The following is a 23,789-nucleotide window of genomic DNA, read 5'->3' as shown; positions in this document are numbered from 1 at the left end:
CAGACATGAAGGGTGACCAATAACATTGATTTATGAAAAACAAACACACAAAAGAAAACAAAAAAATGATGATTCAAGGTTTCTGCTCAACAAATGGCCTGACATCCTGTTCTTCAAAGGATAAGGCTGGTGTTGCTCTATGTTTTTCATAATGTCAACAAATCCCATAAAAGAATGAAACCAATATAGAGCTGATGCTCCGGGCAGGTATTGCCTGTGTTGCTGTAAATATTTATCAATCCACAGCTGAAAATAATCCCTAACACAGTCACTATTTATTCCTGTGTGAGCAGTGTTTGCTAAAAACTACAGTGCCCATTTTCAGACATTTAGTCCTAGGAGCCAATGGGCTCTGGGCCACAGACAGTGTTGGGAAGTCTGAAGGTATTTGGAGAGGGGCTGACACATTGTTGGTTTGGGATCTTTTATGGGATTTGACAGGAAGAAAATACAGATTATATGAAAGCATATATCCTGCTTTTATATATTTTATTTAGACCCACTGTTACTTCAGGTTGACTGCCAACAAAGCTCATAGAAGCATCATGTGTGATCATGGCCGAAAGCCTTCTTGTAGTGTATTAAAGCATCACAACAATGCAATGGAAATGTGTTAGATCGTGTGAATGTATGAGTCTGTTGTGAGCCCTCAGCCATATGGAAGACTTTGCTGCTGAAACTCATTAGTTAGAAATACTTATCACACTTCCGCAGTTTAAGTGATAAAACTCACACCACTAAAAGAGGGGGTCAGAGTGTGAGGAGTGTGGGAGCCCCATTAGGGAGGGGACTGAAAGATAGAAAGAAGACAGAGGGCCCAGGGGTTTGAATCGACAGACACAGACTAAACATATTGAGATAACAAGGTCAAAGTGAGTGACAGTGTTCTGCATGACTAAAGGCTGCTTTCTGCTTCAGACACGTGCTGACCAGATCGTCATATAGCTCTCTGATCATTTGGCGGGGGGATCCACATCTGTAACGTTTTTTTTCCAGAATCAGACAGCCAACGCCTACTTTCCACAACAACTGGCCACATGTGTTTGGGAATGAAAATAAACAGGGTTTCATCTTATTTCTTTTCAAGAATGAAACATGCTTTGAATATGGACACAGGGGTGAAGTGGTTTCTGACTAATCTTAACTTACACAGGCTTGTAGAGGAGCTGATATAAATACCTCCAAAATCTTAGCTACACATTAGGCACACATGTAGTGATGTGCTATATCTGTCGGTTGAGCAGGGACATCACTGCAAACTTTCAACAAAGATCACAAAATCACAAAAAACTAAACTAACAGAGCAGTCAAATAGGTGCTTGGACGCCATCATACCAACTTGAAGGTCTAGTTTTTGATTTGTTTCTAAGGTTTGAAATTTGTTTTGAAATCCGTAATGGTAATTTTCTGTCCGTTGCCCTTTTGTAAATGCGTCAGTGCCCCCTACTAAGCATGGAAAAGTTACATATGCACATATTTATGTTGGCCAAAAGCTAATTTTTGCAAATCTCTACAAATAGTGTCTGTTCATGGACAGAACAAATGGCATTACATCATATTTACAGCCATCAATAGTCAATTAACCTGCTGTTAATACGGCTGTAAAAACAATCCTGTCTCTGAGATATTACGGTTTTATCCAAATAGCAAATACATTTAGAGAGAAATGTAATGCTGACCAAATTACTTTTCTCATTAACATATGGAAATAATTAATTCTAAATGAACACATCTGGAAAGTTGCAGGAATGTTGATACTTACCCCTCAGTAAAATGTTTACTGACAATATATTTCATCTCTATCTTGTGATGACAGCATTGTTACATTTTCATGGTTATGTTTAGGCACTGGCAGCATTTGAATAATGTTATGGAAAAAATGTAGTCTGATTTAATACAGAGAAGTCAGCAATGACTTTAGAAACATGTTTATAACATGTGACTGAAACCACAGTCTTTCCTTAACCCTAACCAAAGTGCTTTTGTTGCCTAAACCTCGACACAGACTGGACTCTGGTTGCAGAACTAGTCTCTGGTGTCACAGTTTTGTGCCTTGCATGCCTGTTCAGTAATGTATACATGGAATTGTGGAGCAGTTGCACAGAAAATATTCATAAAAATAGTACCAAGTCCTCCAACCAATATGACAACATAGGTTTATGTTCCTACTTCAACCCACAAGAGCGTTTCCTGAATTAGCACACCTACCAGTGGAAGACAGAGTAGCTCATATGTGACGCAGTTTGGTCGCAGTTTTAAGCATGTGGTTGTGAAACAGTTGCAATTGCACCATAACTATGTTATTGGTTTAGGCAATGAAACTCCTTGGTTAGGTTTAGAAAAAAGGGTTAAAAAAAAATTCATGTTTGTTACAAATGTAACGTAACACGACATATCGCAGACTTTTTGTTTTGCATGGGACACAAACACAGGTCGCCTGGTTGAAAGTTCTGTGTTTGTTTGACCTATCTACCTCCCCTTCATCCCGCCCTCATCGGACTTTGTCATCTCGCTTCCTCCTTTGCTCTGGTCATAATTACTACGAGAGGTTGCTGCTATTCAAAAGCTTAAATATGGGTCATAATTTCTGCTTATAAAAAAAACTATGTGGTTGTTTTTAGAGGAAGACAGTGACAAAAATACTCGTAAAAATAATGGATCTAAAGACAGTCACATGTATTTGTAAACTGAAGTTTAAAGTTGTGCTACCTTCTGCAAAGCACCAACTGGCCAGTTTCCTTTGTTTCTCTTCTCCTGTAAAGATCGCTCATAGGAACTATAAATGTCTCAGCGGTGTGATGTGGTAAACTCAAGGACTGAAATGGACTCTGAAACTCCCCGTCTACCAGTAAAGAGCAGCTCCTGAGGGAGGCATTCTTTAAAAAAAACATACGGAGGTGAAGAAAAGGAAAGGCCTAGCAACTGTACTTTGGCATGCACTGAGAATTTACCAGAGCAACTTTACAGTAGGTCCGACCTTTGACCTGCACACACTCTCTGTGGATACGGAAAACCTTGTGAGGAGGCGTAGAGGGAGGAAGTTCACATTCCACATCTGAAGGATGCAAAAGTTTGATGACAGATCCAGCACACCACCTTTCTCTTCCCCCCCAATGTCTCTCTCTTGCTCTTTCTCTGCATCAGCCGGATGTGCAGGAAAGGATTTCGATCATTCAGTGATATGACAGTGCCGAGAGAGAGTGAAGAGCTTTCAGTAGGCAGTCAAACCCAGGTATTGTTTGCACTTTGTCTATGAAAACAAGGGAAAACAGAAGTGAAAACACTTTTCGTCCTCCATCTTTTACAAATCTGGTCTGCTAAAGATGAACTGTAAAAACATTTTCCTCACTCTGATTTGGCCCCTTAAACCATTTATAACAGAAAGATAAGATTATACTTCCCGAGAAGCCAGACATTATAAATTCAGCTTTGTTTTTGTCTGTCACTTGTTGTCTCTCATGGCGTGCATGTTTGTACAAGCTGTAAATTTCCCAAAGCTTAAGAGTCTTGATCCAACTTTACTTTTCCCCTTATATGCATTACTCAACTGATGTACTTGTTTGTGAACACAATGGAAACCAAGATGGATTCTCACAGATGTGTTCATCTCTCCGGTGTCTCTTGCTTTACGTCTATCTCCATTTCGGCCAAATCTTTCCCCTGAGGAGGTTCACAGTGATGAGCGCTTCACTGAATCGGTCAAACTGATCCTCCGCAGCTGTCTGCATTGGCTGCGAGCTGACACAGCTGTGGCGATTAGGTGATGGTTGTTAATGGGTAAATGGTGGCTGCTCTACGTGCTAGTGGGATTGAGCATAATCATCACTGTGTCCAATCTTTTTTATTTTTTTACCTCAGCTCTGCCAAGTGTTTCAGCAGCTTTCAGCCAGTTGTTGTGGTTTTCTGGCCTGAAACTTCACTGTTTTGGTTCTCTCGCCTGTCAGTGTAATTTTTCTCCTACAGCAGGCAGCTGTTTTCTACAAAATAAAAACACACTTCTCAATGCCAAACTGCAGACAGACATAGTTAGCAGTTGGCTAATGTGTAAACTTAGTGGAGCATTTAGCAACTAAAGTCTCTTCCATCAAACAATCAGGTTCAGATCAGTTCAGTCGATTACACATCAGAATTCATGGATGGTACCAGTAGAACCACTCCGTTATGTCATGTTTTTTCATTACCTCTCTCGAGGTACCTAGCACACTGTTCTGATACTAAAAGTTGGAGCTAGAAACAATGAAGTCCACTGACTGTTCAAGAGAGGCACAGTTGTTTTCCCGACACCAATGCAGCACTGTAGATATTGCATACAGATCCAGAGATTTCCCTCAAAAGCTGGTGGAGACCAAAAACAGAGTTCAAAGGAGAGTGGATACTGAGCTTACATTCATCAGGTGAACAAAAACTTGGCCATAAATAAATGCTAAAAAGATGTGTTAAAAGATGATGATGTAGGATCATTGTGTTTAGAGTATAGTACCCCAAAAAAATCAGTTAATGCAAGTTTGAAGACCCAATGCCAGAATGTTTTGTGTCATTCAAGACAAAAACATAAGACGTGAGCTAGGCATGTCATGATACCAGAAATGTAGTAGTTGATACCAAGTCCACAGAAATGGTTAGCATTGTCGCCTCCCAGCAAGAGGGTTCCTAGCTGGAATCCAAGATGGGGGAGCCCCTCTTTTTCGGAGCTTGCGTGTTCTCCACTTGTCAGCTGTGGGCTTTCTCCCACAATCCAAAGACATGCAGGTTAACTGGTGACTCTAAATTGTCCGTGGGTTTAATTTTGAGCGTGAATGGTTGTCTGTCTCTATCTTTAGCCCTGGGATAGTCTGGAAACCTGTCCAGGGTGTACCCCGCCTCTCGCCCAGTGTCAGCTGAGATAGGCTCCAGCACACCCGCAATCCCTAACAGGATAAGGGGTTACAGAAAATGAATGAATAAATGTCATGTACTTAAACAGACACACCTTTATTAAAAGATTTAAACTAAATTTGAGTTAAATTTTATTATTAATCGCTGATGATCCGCCTTGAACACAATGTGGTCTATGTAGGTTCATGATATTTTGTGGGAGAGGAAACATATATTAATATGTAGCCTAATGAATATTCTCCTCTATCGTTGCTCTTGTTCAACACTTGCACATGTAAGATATGATGACTGGTCTTCACTGGGATTGAACGGCTGGGTAAAAAATGACAGTGAGGAGCGTGGCGATTTACCCAAAGCTGAACAGTTTTTGACTCTCAGGAACCAAAGAAGAAAAAGATGCTTTTCTATTTGATGAGTTGAGGCAGAGCTGTCGTGGCTGCACTTGTCGCCATCTTCCAGGTGTTGTTGTACTTCCTCTCCCGTGCTGGTAGGCATTCTTCTTCTTCCTTTGGCATTTTTAGACTTGAACACTTGTAGGCATTTATGCTGCCAAGGTCCGTAAGAATCACATCAACAATATTTACAGTATTGGAGAAAAACAAGTACCATTACATTTTCAGAATTTTGGCCTTGAGTTCGTAGCAAAGTGTCGGTTCTCGTAACATCCCTAATGTGAGCAGTGCTGGAAAGAAAATGAAATGGATTATGTTCCTTTGGTAAGGAGGTCACATGAGGTACTTCATGAATGCACACTAGAGTTCCCATGCATCATTTTCCCAAATATTCACCATGGTGAAGAAAGTGATATGTTGAGTGTGAAGATGGATATAAACCAGACAGAGACAAGACAGACAGAGAGAGCGTGAGAGAGAGAGAGGGTGAAAGAATGAAAAGGATTGTTTGTTGGGGAATGAATACATTAATTTCATGGATTTTCTGCTTTGGGAGGAGGGGAGAGATTTGGCAAGCTGACACTCCAGCCTCACCACCCACTCCCCTGGAAGAGATCGCATTGCAGGCGGGCAGAAAAATATCAATCTCCCCACAGCACACTTTCAAAAGTCGGTATTGTTTCCAGCATCGTTAGTGGATTGTGCCCCTGAGATTGGTAATAAAAGGAGAACAAGCAACCCCAAAGTGGAGTAATGAGAATATAAATTAGGCACATAAAGCATCTAAAGTAGTTCACAAGACGTGGGCGCAATATTACGAACGACTTGGCATGGAAGAACGTAAAGTCTGGTCAAATAAAAGGATAAGAATCCAAAATCCTGCAAGCTAGGTGGTGTTGTAAAACAGAGCAGTTTGAGGTCTCTAATGCATGAAAAACCAGAGCAGCATGAGAAACTGAACACAAGGCACCCTGCGTCTTCACCAGAAAACATGTTTAGCAGATCAATGCTGTCTTTTGTGCTGAGAGTCTTTCCGTGTTCAGTTCTCAGAAACAGGGAGTGGCGCCGGGTTTAATAGAGAAACAGAAACTTAGAGAACAGTAGCGTCCATCTGCATGAGCTCACTGTCTCTCCACATCCCATACAGCTGACATGGATAGATAACGAAGCATCCAGAGGGAATCAGAGAGGACATGGTCGGAAACCATTACAGACACTATACAGATGCAGAGATGCTGTCCCGTCCACCATGGGAAAAGCTGCCACAGCTGATGTAGGACAGGAAATGACACATGTCTCAGGAAGCTGAGCACAATGACAGTCCACTGATCTTTTTTTAATATAGACGCTCTGTTTTTCTGGGAACAAGATCGTCTGTGTGTTTGGCTGCAGCTATAAATGGCAAACATCTCCTTGTTCCATGAAAACAACCTCATACCTACATTTTGAATCCAGTACCCATGACTGTCATGGACTTTCCTGTCTGCTCTGGGACAGGATAACAGCACAGTAAGGAATGCTGTCGGTTCGGAAAAGATCAAAGAGCCCTTTGAATATATTTTCACCAAAGGCTCTGGCTTTGTTTGGAAGATCATCACCTCTTCAGGACATTTTACAACCCCTCAGCAAATAAAACCTTTTCAAAGCAAATCATAAAACTCACAAAAGGCATGACATTCATGATGAGGCAAAAAAGTGTCTCTTAGTCTCTGCAAACTTTTCCAATTTAGAGATGAACTTTATTCACCTGACAGCGTGCAAAGCAGATATTTTTTCAGTGTTGTGCATGAACACGGGAAATGCATTCATTTAATGTGCTCATATTTTGTGGGAACACTAAACTGAAAACATCAGTTTTTAAACTTGATTGTGAGAGCCAGATAGCAACTGATAACCCAGCGTGCCGGCACAACACTGGCAGAGGATACAGCCGCCGGTTAGAGGTGTAAATCATCAAGGTTCATCACAATACAATAGTATACTGATTCTTTGGATGATAGAATATTTGCTGATATCAGAAAGTCTGCCACAATAAGATTTTTAGGTGGGCTTGGGTGGAAATGATGACAAAGATGTACCATTAGAATTTCAAAATAAAGGCGTATCTTATGGATGACAATATGTATCGATGTTTCACATAATTGATGATATTGGATCATTGATCATTGAATTGATATCAGTCCAGCTTGATGTATGGTATCGTGCTTTCACACCTGCTCTGTTTGGTTCGGTTCAATTGAACTCAAGTTCATTTGCCCCCTAAGTGCGGTTCGTTTGGGCAGGTGTAAACACAGCAATCGCACTCAGGTGTGCACCAACACAACCAGACAGAGACATTCTTGAAGAGGTGGTCTGAGTCCGGTTACAAACGAACTCTGGTGCGGTTCGTTTGTGATGAGAATGTGTTCCGACTTAGATCTGAACCAACTGCAGTCACATGACACATTGTTTGGGTTAAACATGAGCATGTTACAGTCCTGGAGGATTATTAATGTGCACCTCCTCCTGTGCTGCCTTAATATGCACATTCAGCACATCCAATGCATCAAAACATTGTTTTCTAGTTGGAGCCGCGCCTCGTTTTCAAACTGTATGGTTTGACTAAAATGAACAATGACAGCAATATAGTCCACGATGACCAGCGCTAAAATCAACCTGCGTAGTTGTCCCTCCATTGTGACATTAGAAAGTGTCACATTTATCTTGCAAGTGTACTCTTCTTCAACGTTTTGTTTACTTCCTGGATTTTTCTGGAAATTCTGACCAGTCAAGAGCAGCTTACTTAACTCTTACAGATAAAAACAAAAAATGTATACATTTTTTTGCAGATTTTTCCTGCAGGGTCTGAAAAACACAAATCCAAACGTCAGCTATGTCAGCAACAACTTGAAACAACACATTGAGTTGAGCTATCCGACTGGTTTTAGGAAATATGATGATGATGATGATGATCACAAGATCACAAGATTTCATTTTGTTTGAAAAAACAGAAGACATGGATGTAAACTAGTTCATTATTTAGCACTTAGTTCAAACTTCAAATTGTGAACTATGAACGTGAGCTAGTTCCTTTTAATTCTGTGAACTCGACTCTGAGCTAGCTCTTATAAATTATATTTTGGCCTTACAACTGTCTCAGTGTGCACTGATTTGGGTATAAATTAAACTCTTTCTAACTCTTGAACTGAAATCATGTTGAACTCCTCTGATTAGAGCTCCATTTCCTTCAGTGATCAATCAAACATGATTCATCTCCTCTGATAGAAACTAATTGTCTGTCAGTACAGGAGGAGAGATAAATTAGTGAACTGATGTACTGGCACTGACGACATGCCAGGTTGTATTAGGGGCCTGTTGTAGCTTCACATATCTGGACAAGACATGATTCGTACTGGCAGCTTTCATTCTGTAAGCCTCTCAATCCAAACCTGCAATCAGGAGCCTCATCCATCCCTGTAGTCCATCTCCCCTGACCCTGACCTTGACTGAGCTTATTAGGGAAGAACTACCAACTGTGAGGCAATGATGAAAGCATGGTGTGTGAGTGCAGGGAGGGGAGCGAAGCAAAACCTGCTGCTATCACTAAAACCCTTGAATGGGAGGATTTTATTTTCCTAAGATTTTTGGAAAGAGGAATTCAGTGGGGAGCACAGGCTGGCTTTGTCCTGTGTGAAAATTAAAGCTGTGGAGCAGTTGGGGTGATGCTTAGACAAACAGACACAAGCCAGCTGTTTGTCTGTGTTAATACACAACGCACCAGCTAAAAGTGGGACAGAAATGGTATTGGTAGGTGTGGCCACAGGTTGAGGAAACAGCAGTGAAATAAACTAAGAATTGTAAGATATTGTGGCAAAACTACACATAAAGTGGCAGAAACTGAAAAATATTAGATATATATAACAAGGACAAGAAACAATATGTGAGAACGGACAGCAAACTCATAACGTGTTTAAAGTTTAAATATTAAAGTGTATAACTTATGATAACTAACGAAAGGATTTGACAGTAGGGATAAAGTTAAACCTAAATAAACCTAATTTTTTTTTTTTTTTACAACTAACTTCACAGAGCTTTAACCCAGTGTGGCACTCCCTATTTTTAATTTTTAAAATTTAAATAACAACTAAAAAGATGATAAATGGTAATAGAAATTACAAAGCAATATTAAAACAGGAGTCAGAGACCCATGACATTGTTCACTGAATGAATTCAAATCCAATATTCACTCTTCTTTTACCTCTATTTTGTTTTGTATGTCTCCACCACCTCCTGAGACATATTTTGAGCTGCTAAATGCTCCACCAGCTAGATGATAACTTTTCCTGTCTCGTGTTTGGTGCTGGAGAAATAGCAACTTTTTCACGATAAAGTCTGTTTTGAAACAACATCGATGATAGTAGTGGAGTTTAATTAAAATAGTAATTAAGTAATGTGGAGGAAAAATAAACAATGAGCTGAAAGATACTGAAAACAAACCACAGAGCTGAGGAGGTCTGCAGAGTGATGATTTACTGTTGTTTCATAACTATAAGTGTCCCCTTTTCACATAATACATATCTTTTATATCCTACAGTGCAGCTCCCAGACAAAAAATTTACCCAGAATGTATACTTTGAGCATTACAAGATCACGTCATTTTTCGTTGGTGACATCTTCGTCGGCCTCTACAGTCAAAAGAAATTCTTCTCCTCGTCTCTTTCTTCTTTTTTTGCTGTCAAAGCAGAGTTTGACCCTCCGTCCTGCACCCAGCTGTGATCCGACTTTAAGAGCCTGTAAAAATGACTCACTCTCACATTTTAAGACGATGGGTGCTGTTTGGGAACAAGAGGACTATTGTTGGTGTGGACAAAGGAGCATCTCTTTTTAAAAGACACACATGCAGGATTACACACACACACACACACACACACACACACATATATATATACACAGATTTAGGGGAACACACACAAATGGGCCTATACTTTTTCTAAAGATGTAGTAATTATAATGTACTTCAGTCATGGAAGTGAATAGTGACCCCTGTCTGAACTCCGCCCCCAGACAGCAATTGTCCAATCATAGCTTAGCAACTGTAACTATGCACAGCAGGCCTGTCCAGCTTTGGATTCCTCCACATGATGATATGTGCACGGTACCGTAGTAACAGCAAAACTCAATATCTTTTGGAGGGACATGTCTTTAAATTCAGGCTTTCCAAAACCAAAAACACAAGATAAAAGTGTAAGGGATTCACTAATGTGAACTACAAACAGCAGTTCCCCTCTGTGTCGAAGGCTTGACTTCAGTGAGGCCATAAAATGTTCGTGTGAGCTTTTACACCCAAGTGACGTGTATACTGTAGCACTGCCAAGGGACGCAACCAAGGCTGAGTATCAGTACCTGATACCATCAAGGTATCGACCAAAATAACCCAATACCAAGTAGTATTCAAACTTTTCCAGCCAAACAATACCCGCATTTGATCCTCTTTGTACCCAGCTCTTGAAAACGAGGACTGTTAGTGTGGGTTTGTTCACAGCCTGTCACAGCAAGCGTTCATTGTTTTAATGTGACGCGTGATTTGCCCGCTGCTCAGGGGTTTTCCTGGCTCCAAATGAGGCAGACGTGTCACCATCCTGATCATGTACAGACATGCACATGTACCATGATTTCAACTGGCTCCAGCAAGCACTTTTTACAGGCAACTACTTACGAGCATATTTTAGGAGTTTTAATAATTGTGTATGTGAAGTGATTTTGATGACACTACAAAGATGGTGCTTTTCCTCCTTTTTGGCAGCTTCGTAGCACCTTTCCTGGTGCACTTACATTGTCGGCGTAATTCTGAAATTGTACTTACAATTGACAGAAATGCACCAAGTGTAACGGTTGTTAGACAAGTGTTTACCATGACGGCCCCATTGCAGTTTTGTCGAGAGCTCAAGGTGGGACGGAATTCGACCCACGTGGCCACCTCATAATTATCTATGCAGGAAAAAATGGCCCTAAATGATGACTATTTGTCAACTAGGAAAATTCGTAGTCAGGGGCAGCCCTAGACACAACTATATCATGGCAGATGTATTGCTCTGGACCTAAGGAAGCGCAGTGTCGAGTGTGAGATTGTTCAGATGAGCAGTTCACAAGAAAGCTGCAAAAGGCCACGCCATCAGCCCGTTCTGAACAGGCACGTTTGTCAGCAGGCGCTAATATCCCAGAATGTCATTCAGGGACCTTGATGTTATCATCGTCACCTTATCCATCATACAGCAAGAAAGAGATTAGTTTCACTTCTCTACTGATGGTACAGTACATCATTCAGTGGTCCAGTATTTGTCTGACCTTGTGTGTTTTAAGGCAGTAGACATTGGCCTTGTGTTACCATCTGTAGCCTGACTGCGTTATCATCAACCAGAGCACATGGCGTGAGAGTAACGAGGACAAACGAGGTGAACAAAGATCAAGATGAGTAGAATAAGCGTGAGGTATTTAGTTTTATGTTGTGGCTGGGAGATTGCGGCCTCATGGGACTCTGAACTTAAGCACACTTTAGCCCTGATCACTGAGATGTATGGAAAGTTTATGTCTCGTAAAAAGCCTCCTCCCATTTGTGGAGCTTTTTCCTCATTATTCTCCTGTGGACGCCTTCTGCAGCCAGCTAAATCCATCTCCCTCTCCGTCTCATTAGAAAACACATACAGACACACACCATGTACTCCACATCAATCAAACCTGTCAAATATATTCTCACAATAGGAATGCTGGCTAGATAAGGTGTTGACGCTGTAAGTCCTCGGGGATGTGTGCATTTGATTTGCAGACAGTGGTCAGGAAACGTTATGGTCCACAAAGAGGGTCCTCGGGGCTGTAGGAAAAATGTGACCAGAGTTGTAGGTCACCACAGCAACGCCATGTGTTCCCCATCAGGCCTTGTTGTGAAACCTACATCGGGGGCCGGCTGCAGAGGAAACAATTAGATCAAGTCCTCTCATGTTTATTCCACTTTCTGAGAAAGATGTTTTCAGTTACTTTTTTCTCAGGAGCAGGGATTAGGTCTCTCATGGCAATGGTGCAATTTTGTCATTTCCAAATGTTGAGCAATATGTGACTATATTTTTTTTTTCCCACGAACAAGGTCAAGGTAAAACACTGCCCTCTACATCATCCTGAAATTAGTAATATCATATTGATATAATTTACTGCTACATCTAAGGTAGTCACCTGAGAAGACCTGCATTCAGGCAGTAAACCATAAACATTCATGGCCTTTTATCCCAATTTGCTCCCTTGTAAACTATCCAGGAATGTGCGCTATAGCTGGAGCGGCTGTGGGCGTTGCATCCTCATGTGGGAAAATTAAAAACGTTTCCAGTCTGGCAAAATTGGGCTGTGGGCTGGGCCAGCTGGATGAATCGTAGGGTGCAGAAACAGACCCTAAGGATTACATGGGTATCCCTGACACTAAAGTAACTGGCTGCAGTCCATTTCAATCAGGGCCAAGATCACAGCTGGGTATTTGAATATAAATCTAATTTTCCACACTTGGTTTTTCCCACTGCTGTGTTGTTTTATTTGTGCTAACCATTTGCAAAGCACCTTGTAATGATGTTTTGGACATTACTATGCACATAAAGCTTTTTATGGCTGCACCTGACAATAATTGTCACCATCAAGTAATCTATTATCTTTGCACCTACTGTTATGTTATTATAGTCTTGTGTATTATTGTGCGTCCAAGTTTGTATTGCAACTGCTGCACAGCAGTTACCCTTCAGGATACATCTCGTCTCGTCTTGTCTCGTCTTATCTCGTCTCGTCTCGTCTCGTCTTTTCTTACCTCAAGTTACCTTACCTTTTTACCCTTAGGAGAGGTGTTGCTTTTAGGATAACAGTGTCGGTGTGTCAATCAATCTGTCAGTCTGCCACTCTCTAATATCTTAAAGGAATACCTTACTTGTGAAATGACCATTTGTATATCAATTACTCACTGTATCACCTTGAATTTTTAAAGAAAACTGCTTTTCTCACATGCCTCTACAGTGAACAGAGAATCCAAATACAGCAAACATTCTTCATGAATTGAAGTGAACGGGGCAAAACCATATCAGGACATCTGTTTATGAGCTGTCACACAACTGGTACAGTGTAATGCAAGTCTTACTTACCCAGTCGTATGCTCAGTACTTACCATATGCATACATTTTTGCTAAAACATTACAGTTTAAAACGTGTCAAAACAAATGCACAGCCTGGGCATGTACGCGTGTTGGAACTCTGCTCAAGTTGTGTTCATACACACGTGCTCAAGGTGGCTATACTCTTAGGCAGAAGTGTTGTATATTGTAACAACTGTAATATAGTTTTACTGTTGTTAAACGCCGTCCCCAATGACATAGATTCATGAACAGCGTTTGCCTTGTTTGGATTCTTTGTTCACTGTGGAGGAATGCTAGTTTTCTTCAGGAATTCAAGATAAAGATAGAGATAGAGACATGAGGTGAGTAATTGATAAACAAATGACCATTTTGCAGGTGAAGTATTTTTTGATACTGGATATTTTTTATGGACATTCATGGTGCCTGGAGAAGGAATCCCTATGACTTGTGTGATGCCCTGACATTTCATCTGGAGCCACCATGGTTTTTAGTTTTCAGTGAGAAATCATGACAACTATGGATGAACTATGAGGAAACTTAGCTCACACATTAATTTCCCTTTTCCTTGATGATCCCTTAACTTTTCATGTAGTGCCATCATCAGTCCATAACACAAGGATATTCATTTTACAATTATGTACTATGGAGAAAGGCAGCAAAACTTCATATTTCAGAGAATGGCCACTGTGCGCGAAGCATTTTTGCTTGATAAATCAAGTACTGATAAACGTTGGCAATTAATTTTCTGCCAACAGACTCCATCAGCTAAACATTTTAGCATGTTTTTACTGATACACTTAGTAGTGATCATGTTGTTTTTACTGTAAAATGTTTTTAAAACCTATTTTGTGTCAATATAACAAATCCTACATAAAAAAAAAACAAAAGAAATATACATATAAGGCATATGTACACATATGTATGTATATAATAACTTTATCACACTTCATCATTGTTCCAGGGGCCTCTCAAACTGTTACACTCCTCACCATAAGTCAATATACATACCTTTGTGCCCTCGGGTGCGATGTACAACGTCAGAGAACAGCGCTGTTAAGGAAATTGAGTTTTCCTTGGTGGACGTTTATAAACAGAGGGTCACTACGCTCTGGGCGATCCACGGCATGGAAGCTGTAATGACATTATAATAACAGTGATAAATGTAACAGTGGGATTTTAGTGGCAACACACCCATGATGGACTTCATTATATACTCAGACACATGCAGACATATGATACAGGCACACAGGTGGCTGGTCTCTGAGGTGAGGGCAACACCTCATTTGTGGCTGTGCGGCCATTTCTCGCTCTTTCTCACATTCATACACACACACACATATACACACACACAGGCTGCAGCTGTGTCCTGTTTAGACACACACATGTGCCTGGACCACAGACTCGAGACGTCTCATTCCTCTAACGTGAGGCAATAGCACAGGTGTCGGGCCCCAGAGACCCCTGGGATAGCTGGAGGTCCAAGCTGTTCTGTTCTCAGCCCTGGGATCTCCCCTCGAGTGTTGATCTTCAACACACACCCTTAACGCAGACTCTCTTGTGCAGACACACACACACTTCAGTCCGACCACTGGTCATTACCAGCTCTCTCTCTGCTCTGGATGCTGTCAGTTTTCTGGCACATGCGTGTGCACGTGCTCTTTGAAAGTGACACATGTGCATGCAGAAATTAGCTCAGAGTCTAAACACATTAATTCTAATATAAACTGGTCTCAAGGCAGCCAAACCACTCTGAGCCGAATGGCTAAACAAAGAGCAGCAGACCTCCATGAGAAACAACGCAAGTGACAAGAAGTGACTGATGTTTGTCTGCGTGTCATCTGTTTTCATCCCTCTACTTCATCTCTCTCTCTTTGCACTTGAGAAAATTTAAGCAAACGAGTCAGAGGAACTTGTTGCACCAGCGAGGGTGATGACAGTTCAAGTGGTGTTTTCACAAATGTAGCTGGAGGTTTGTCTCCAAAAGCATTTTATCTTTCCCATGGAAAGTTCTTCACTGGATAACAGGGCTGCACAAATAATCAGATATCAATCATGATCACCATTTTTGCTTCCCACAATTAACAACTTGATCGCCAACGATAGTGATGTTTAAAGTGCGTGCTCCACTCATAGAAGACTCCACTACATATCAAATCAAGCGCTTCCTAAACTAACAACCATCCTCTGCCTGTGAAAAACTCACCTGAATGTTGTGGCTGCAGTCCAGAGTAGAGGAGTAATATACAACAGAGCAGACAGGCAAAACAAAGATCAAACGTCTGGAGCAGAAGTCGAAAAGCTAATCCCTCTATACAAATCACCCTCTGTTGTTTGGAAGTAGTTCAGATTTAGAGTTCATGAGACGTGTCTGCACCGCAAAACAACACCATTAACTTTTTTCAGCCACCTAAAAATAAAACACAGACAGCAGTACAATGAATGCATGAAGGCCGAGAAGAATAACGTCGCTAATGTTACACGCTCCAAAAGACAGACCAAAATAATCAATGCAGTCATATTCTGTTTGGCCAAAGACATGTGTCCAATAAACACTGTCATTTTTATTTTGCTTCTAGGACACTGGTTCCCAACTGGTCCAGCCACAGGGTCCAGATTTCTCTTTAGTTATTAGTTTAAGGTCCACACAGTGTAATATATTCAGTGTCATACTTGTGTTTGGACACGTCGTTGAGCTAGTTTGCTGTCTCTGTTAGTAGCTGTCCATTAGTCACTCACCTTACAGCAGGAAACAGCACTTCAAAATAAAAGATCTGTGCCGGAAATGCACTGCATTTAAAAATAAAATGTGTTTTTTATGAACCTAACACACTTGCGAGTCACTTGTAGTCCATTTAGAATGGACTCTCGACCCACTTTGGACCACGACCCACCAGTTGGAAACCACTTTTCTAGGAGATGCACTGAATTCAGGTGAAGAGGAGGCTGATTTTAAGTCATGTTTTGATACAAAGATTTGCATACAAAGCAGGAATGTTGCACAATATGGAAGTGAAAGCAGCACTCTGTTGATTTAATTGTGGAAGTGCAATAATATTTTGTCCCTAAAATCTATGAATACTTGTGATAAATATTTGGGAAGTGAATATTAATCGGAAATAATTGGGATCATCATTTTGGCCATATTCATGCAGCCCTATCTGATACAGTTTTTCATATGTTGCTGTTCCATCTGTAGCCTGCATGGCCTTGTTTCTTTCTCTGTAACTCTCAGCGTATCATTTTATATCCGCTCTGATCCACCACAGTCACCACAGGGACATTTTCCTTCAGCCGGGGATTCGGAAATCTGACCGCCCTGACTTCAGCCAAGAGATCTAAACACACTCTAATAGATATCTAAACATCATCTACAGATATTTATTTACTCTGCCTGAGTCCTCCTCAGGGCATCCAGTCGAGGACCCTCTTCGTCCTGCAAGCGAAGCCCCCGCAGCCTCTCCCCTAACCCCTGATCTCCCCCTACCCCTCCAGGGGGAGCTGAACCCCATTTCCCCCCAGGGCATCATGTAGAAGGGGATGCAGATCTTCAGGAAATGAGTCCAAGAAAAGTGTATCCAAGAAAAACATGTGAGCTGCAGGGTCGCAGAGCAGTGGGACAGAGTCCACCAAAGTGTCTGGGCCCGATTGTGGGAGTCAGAGGGAAAGGGCAGACATTTAGTGTTTGTGTGCTGTAATTCACCTTCCTGGCCTCTTTTCTTCCTTTTTTCTTTCTTCTTTCTTGATACATCCTTCTTTCCTTATGTCCATTCATTCCTTTTTTCTATAGCTTGCTCTGTTGGTTGGTTGGTCATTAAACAAAATTCCCCCAGCCTTTGGCAGCCTCAGTTTTTACCCTAGAAGGTTGAAATTTGGCAAGGAGATCGCAGCTATTGCAAATTCATGCTTGTTTCTTTGCTTCCTTCTCTTTTCTTTTATCCCTTCCTTCCTTTCTTAAATCACTCTGTAACATATCCCCTTCTACCTCCTTTTTTCACACCACCTTTCCTTCCGTCATTTGTTCTTTGCAACTTCACTTCCTCCTTTCTTTCCTTTCATTCTTCCCTCATACTCTTGATCAGTCCTTTCTCTTATTTCCTCCGTTGTATGCGGGAAGCAGATCAGTTCAGAGCTGCTGAACTGCTGCTGATGTCCAGTGACTACAGACATCAGTATGCTTCAATAAAGTGCTGGCTGGATGGATGAAACTACCTCTTGTCCGACAAATTCTGCAGCTTTCCTCCTCAATGACCAGCGAGGTGTGAGGTGACGAGATACGAGTTTATGCAGGGTTTGAAAGTCTTTCACCAGCTGTCTTTTTTGTACAAACAAGTGTGACACCACGAATGCTTTCGAGGAAAGAAATTGTGCAACATTACCCTCATTTTTTTAAAAATATCACCTTTCATCTATCTTTTTGTCAGTAGGCTTTTCCCACCGCTTAGGGTGGGCTCGAGCAGCTGTAAACACTTGCTTTTTGCAGTGTTTAGATGACACTCCATACAAACAAGTTTCAAGCATACCTGAATCTTAATTTATCTTCAACATCACATGCTGTGATGCAGAACCACGTGCACTGATTGTCAGCTGGCAACCCCATATATGCACGTTTGACCAACTACAACTAAAGACCTTATAAATCCATTTGTCTGTGTAGTATTAGTAAGTACTATTGATGTGTGTATGGACCCACAATCTGCAGGGAGGGTCGGACTACTAGAAAACACTCTGCAGATCAGTCCACCTTCTACCTGCTCTTTCCAACTCTCTCTAAAACAGTGGTTCCCAACTGGTGGGTCACGGGTCCATTGTGAATGGACCACAAGTGATTCGCGAACATGCCAAGTTTTATTTTTGAAGAATTTCTGGCACAAGCTTTTTTATTTTGAAGAGACGTTTTCTGCTGTGAGTAAGTAACGGACAGCCACTTAACAGAGACAGCAGACTAGCTTGAGGACATGGCCAAAAGCAAGTATGCTGCAAAATGTATTACACATTGTGGACCTTGACCTAATGACAAAGGAGATATCTGGACCCTGTGGCTGGACCAGTCTAAAGACCTAGTCTAAAACATACACTGCGGTGCTCAGTCCTGACAATTGTGTTGCTATAGTGCAATAAGTTGGCAGTTTGTGGGGTCATGTCGGGTTCAGGTGGCTATTTAATGCATATTTTTGCAGGTTTAATGGTGCAGATTGAATGGGTGATGCAGAAACGGATCTTTGTCGCTGTCTAAATTGAATGCAGCTTGTGCCATATCTTCATATCATGGAAGACGAGGGACAAATTCAGCTCTCATTTACTGTTTCTTTTTCCACATGCTCTTATTTAACATTCATTCATTCATTCATTTATTTTTCTATTATCGAAAGATTTGCGTTACATTATTAAACATTTATTAATCAAATCATGAAACACTGTTAACCTAATTAGATTGTCTTTTTTTTTTTTGAAAGTCTGTTTAAGAAAAAAAGCTTAGATTTTGAAAATAAAATCGGAAATCTACAAAAAATCAAGACGTAAATCTACAAAAATAAAGTCAAAATATTACGAGATAAAACTTGTAATTTTAGGAGCGAAAAATGTTAATTATTAAGACAATTTGATGCATTACCAACAAGATTTTGGGTGATATTATCACATTTACAATATCACGTAACGCATTACCACCCGAAAACTGTTAATTGTTTTCACTTTTCATTCATCCACACTGATCCATGATGTTCTACTTCTGCCAGTGCGCCACCAGCAAATAAAATATCCCCTTAGGATTTTTGTCGCATATACAGACTACATTGTAGAAGAGTGACCTTGGTGATCGGCACATCTGGGTGATGCTGCACTGCGTGTTATCATGTTTCCATTCATATAGGCTGCCTATAACAGCATATCCCATTCTGCTTTGCATCCTAAGGCTGCCTGAAAGCAGCAGGGAGTGTGTTCTTTCCTCGTTACGACTTTATTCTCCTAGATTTACAACTTTATTCTCGAAATCTACGTTGTTTTTTTTCTTTACCATGGCCCTAGTCCTCCCTCATACCCACGGTGTCTGGTCTTTGGACACGTGTAGCTGATGAGCCCTTCTGTAAACCATCAGCAGGCAGCTCACACAGACACTCATCATGATTTAACAGTTTACGTGACTGAGTCTTGTGTGAATATAAGTGCACCCACTCTGGTCTGGAGATGTTTCTGTGAAAGTATGTGGCTGTCACTGACCTGTCCCACACTGATGACATCAGAGGGAAATGTTCACACTGCATAGCTTCAGTCTTCCGTCACCACAGCACTTTCTGTTTAGATTCCAGTGTTATTTCTGAAGAGATACACAACAACCACTAGATGGGCAGGCCATCTGAGATTGTGTTTGCACGTTGTTTGCAGCAGAGTAAATGTAGAGTTGAATGTCCAAATTTATCTAAAAAGAGACACAGAGGCACAATGATGTTTTTTAATCCAAGCTGGTGCATTTAAAATATTAGTCTTCTTCTTCGTTGATGCCACTATTTTCATGTTTTCCTGTCATTTATCATCTCTCTTATCTCTGCTGACCCTCTTTGTCCTTAGATTTATGTTTTAGTCAGTAACTCTTTCCATTTCTTGTGTAAAAAAACTCACAATGTCCTAGTTTTCCCGGACAGACAGATGGAATAACAGAGGGAGCTTCCGGCCAGTTGTTTATCGATTTATTTTATTCCTCTCTGAGGTCAGAGGGCTGCGCGCTGGGCTGCGTGTTCCCATCCTGTTCTTAGCGGGTCGTTCCAAAACTGTCCACCCCAGGGGACAGTCTGGGTCCAGATGAAATTTATGGTGTCAGACGGGGTAACTTTTAATAGATCTGTGATTTAGGAATGAGAAATGCAAACACGCCCTCGTACACACGGGGAGAGGACAGAGAGGGATTACTGCATTTTACACAGTGTGAAGAGGAGGGATTTTCTCAGAGATTTCTCTATCCGGGTCAGACGTCACTTGCTTAGATTTAGAGAAGTAACACAGTGAGGTGGGAATGTGAATATGTCAGCTTAGTAGTATGAAGTCACCCAATTCCAGACATTTGTATGTTTTATGGGAAAAATAGTTTTGGGAAAGAGTAAATGAAAAAACGAGATGACGATATTCTTCATATTCCACATTGATTAACATTTAACTGCAGTCTGTGGCTTAAAGTTTGAGTTTGTTGCATCAGTGAGGGGTGTGGTTGGGTGTCATCAGGAGAGAGCTCTTAATGACAGTAATGTCATTGTGTACTGACACACCCTGCTGTCCCAAAGTCGGTCGCAGATCCATTCTGAAGTTTGTGAAAACACCCTTTATTTTGAAGTACAGTGAATATCTGGCACAGAGCTTTTATTTTGTTTCCTGCTGTAGAGTGAGTGAATAACAGACATCTACTTAACAGAGACAGCAAACTAGCTCAACGGCATGGCCAAACGCAAATATGATGCTAAACTAATGACTAAGGAGAAATCTGGACCTTGTGGCTGGACCAGTTGGGAACCACTGGTCTACGCTGTAGCCTGACATGCACCTCCCCAGAAATGTAACTGCATGACATATTGACACAGACCTTCTGTTTAACTTTATAAGCTGAAACCATTTTCCTCGGTGGAAACAAAGCTTTTATTACTTTTATTTTACAGATAAGAAACAATAAATCGTGAAGACAATAAAGCCCCCACATAATAGCATTGTAAGTCTTGTGTTTGATTTATCCTGGCTTCATGTGATAAAGATAATTGAAGATAATTGTTCTGTCTCTGAACCTTATGATTTATGATGGAGCAGAATTTTAAACGTTGCCTTTAATAAATGCTGCTGTTGTTCCTGGCTTCATATGAGAAGAGAAAAACTTGGCTAGCAGCTAGGCTAATTTATACACTGTAAAATGTCTCTGACATATGCTAATAACGTTAGCATGTTGTATATGTGGTAAAAACATGTCAGGCAAAGGACTGTTCTGTCTCTGAACTTTGTGAGTTTTATTGGGGCCGAATTTTAAACGTTGCCTTTAATAAATACTGCTGTTGTTCCTGGCTTCATATGAGTAGAGGAAAATTTGGCTAGCAGCTAGGCTAATTTAAAAGTTAGCATGTTGTATTTACTGTGAAAACATGTCAAGCAAAGGAGAGGTGTTTTGTCCGTGAACCTTGTGAGTGTTATCAGAGCTGAATTTTGTACTTTTGTTAAATGTTGTTTTTGTCAAGCCGTGTTTTATGTGTGTTTTAGGTGTGTTTGTTGAGTCAATCAAACTTTACTGCACGTCACAGAAACTCAACACGGAGGCATAGAAACTCCACCGCCAACTAGTGTTTCAGAGGTGTAGTTGCAGAGTGATGTAGACACCACCACACAAGTATAAATGCTCAGAATGGCGTCGGTCTTTACACTTCACTGCAACAAGGTGAGAGGTTTAACTACAGCAGCTGAGCATGGTCAAGATGTTCAGCTGCTGTTCAGTTACTCCTTAAAGAATGACTTCAGATGAATCATAAAGAAAAACATAACCAAATTCTTACCGAATTAGTGCTGTAGCTTTTTGTTGAATTTAGATTTGTATACTTTTCTCCATATCTTTTATATACTTAATCCACAGATCTCAATGTGAACAGTTATTATTGGAACTTCTTTGAGTTGAAGTAATAGTCTCAATGAAAACTGTTAAGATGACAATAGCTCAAAGCTTGCATAAAGAATAGAAATTCTCCTGGCATGATACCTAAAGAGGAACATTATGAGAGAAAATATGTTTTGTGTGTGTTATTTAGATGGACTGTCCCTTTAATCTTGTGTGTCTGTGAAAGAGACTGCAGGACAGGAAGTAATTTTCTCACACCTGCATCATATTAGATTAGTTATTAAAAAGTCTCCTTCCTCTTCCCAACAGCACCGCAACATCCATTGCCAGTTTAGTTGAGATCTTTGTTTCAAATCAGCTGTGACGCTCTGCTATCCAGCACCAGCTTTGTCCTCATCTGGACTCTAACATTTCAGGTTTGACCGCAGAAAAATGTCCAAAATCCTCCTCACACATTCCTACAGCTGCAAAAGATGGAGCCGGGGCATCTCGTTGTCAGCGACGGACATGATATATGAAGAAGGGGTTAATCCGTGGGCAAAAAATATTGCTATAGATATGACTAGCAAGAGAAAACTTCAAGGTATTTAAAGATAAACTGTGCAGGATTTTCCTAAAACACTCTGGCACTTTGGTTCCATACTAAGTGCATCAAGCTACATGGTGTATTCTGCGCCCATGTACCATGGCAGCCCTAGTACGGTATTTGTTTGCTTTGTTTGCTGTGTGTTTGCTGTTATTAAGAAAGAGGGATTTGTTTTACTATCAGCATCCCATCATCCCACACCTCAGCCTCGTTCACTCTGTTCACTGAGCCACGGTGTGTGTGTGTTTTATGTGTGGGTTTGTGCGTGTGGTGGTTTATGTCCCTCAGATGAGGTGAGAGGTGATCAGATAAAAAGCAGACTCCAGTTGGCAGACCGCTTTTGAAAGTGCTGGTGTTTTATAGCTCTTTTACAATCGTTCCTCTAAAGCCTGTCTCCTAACAATCCTAATTTTTTCTGTATATTCAGAGTAGCGCTTTGTTTTATTGCCATTTATTAGTACTTCCTACCTAATCTTGTTATTTCAGTCTGCTTTTATTTCCTCCTGACACACGCCTCTTGCTCACCTGTCAGTTTGTCCACCTTTTAGTCCCTCTGATTTATTTATCTGACTGTGTGAATTTAGCCTGCTGCATAAGCATGCCTGTTTGTTTAAAGCAGCTGTGCGGAACTTTTCGTTTTCATTGATTATAGCACCCCTTTGGTCGAAGTGGTATGACACCCACAGCCTGGTGTCGTAAAATTCCGACTGCAGGAGCAATTACCGCATGCATTTGTTTTGGAGAGCGCGAGGATTAACTAACGTCAGGTCAGTCCAAGTAATTAGTGGAAACAGCAAAATTACTCAGTAAATTCTCCTGTCGTGTTTCTGTTCTGAACTAATCTAATCTGTTGTGTATTTTGAGCTACTAAGGCTACCGTAGTAGTGTGAGCCTCAAGTTATTCTGGGTAATGTCGTAACTGTGTTGTGCTACTGGAAACAATGAGAAGCAGCAGTGTACGTTCGGTGTAAGGAGGAATAAACAGTTAACAATGTACGTTCGGTGTAAGGAGGAATAAACAGTTAACAAGTCATCTGCTGTGTCCGCATTATTATGTGAAAAGAATACTCTGACGATTTGGGAGTTATGCCCTTTCTCTATCATTTTCATATTGAGACAGCGGTTAGCATGGCACTTGTAGGGGGAGGGATACACCGGTGAGCAACAGCTGCAGCTGGCTCTGGGACAGGTACGCTAGGTCACTTGGTAAAAGCAAACAAAGA

The 23,789-nt window shown here is 41.0% G+C and overlaps 1 protein-coding gene across 3 annotated transcripts in view; it reads left to right on the top strand.

Moving 5' to 3' along the window:
* col4a2 (collagen, type IV, alpha 2) overlaps nt 1-23,789 on the top strand; it is a 91,343-nt gene that overhangs the window by 30,868 nt on the left and 36,686 nt on the right. The gene's annotated exons all lie outside the window — the stretch shown is intronic.

The sequence above is a fragment of the Epinephelus moara genome, chromosome 7 (genome assembly GCF_006386435.1).
Source record: "Epinephelus moara isolate mb chromosome 7, YSFRI_EMoa_1.0, whole genome shotgun sequence".
Classification (NCBI taxonomy): domain Eukaryota; kingdom Metazoa; phylum Chordata; class Actinopteri; order Perciformes; family Serranidae; genus Epinephelus; species Epinephelus moara.
Note: the sequence above shows the minus strand (reverse complement) of the source record. Positions and strands in the feature narration are given on the sequence as shown.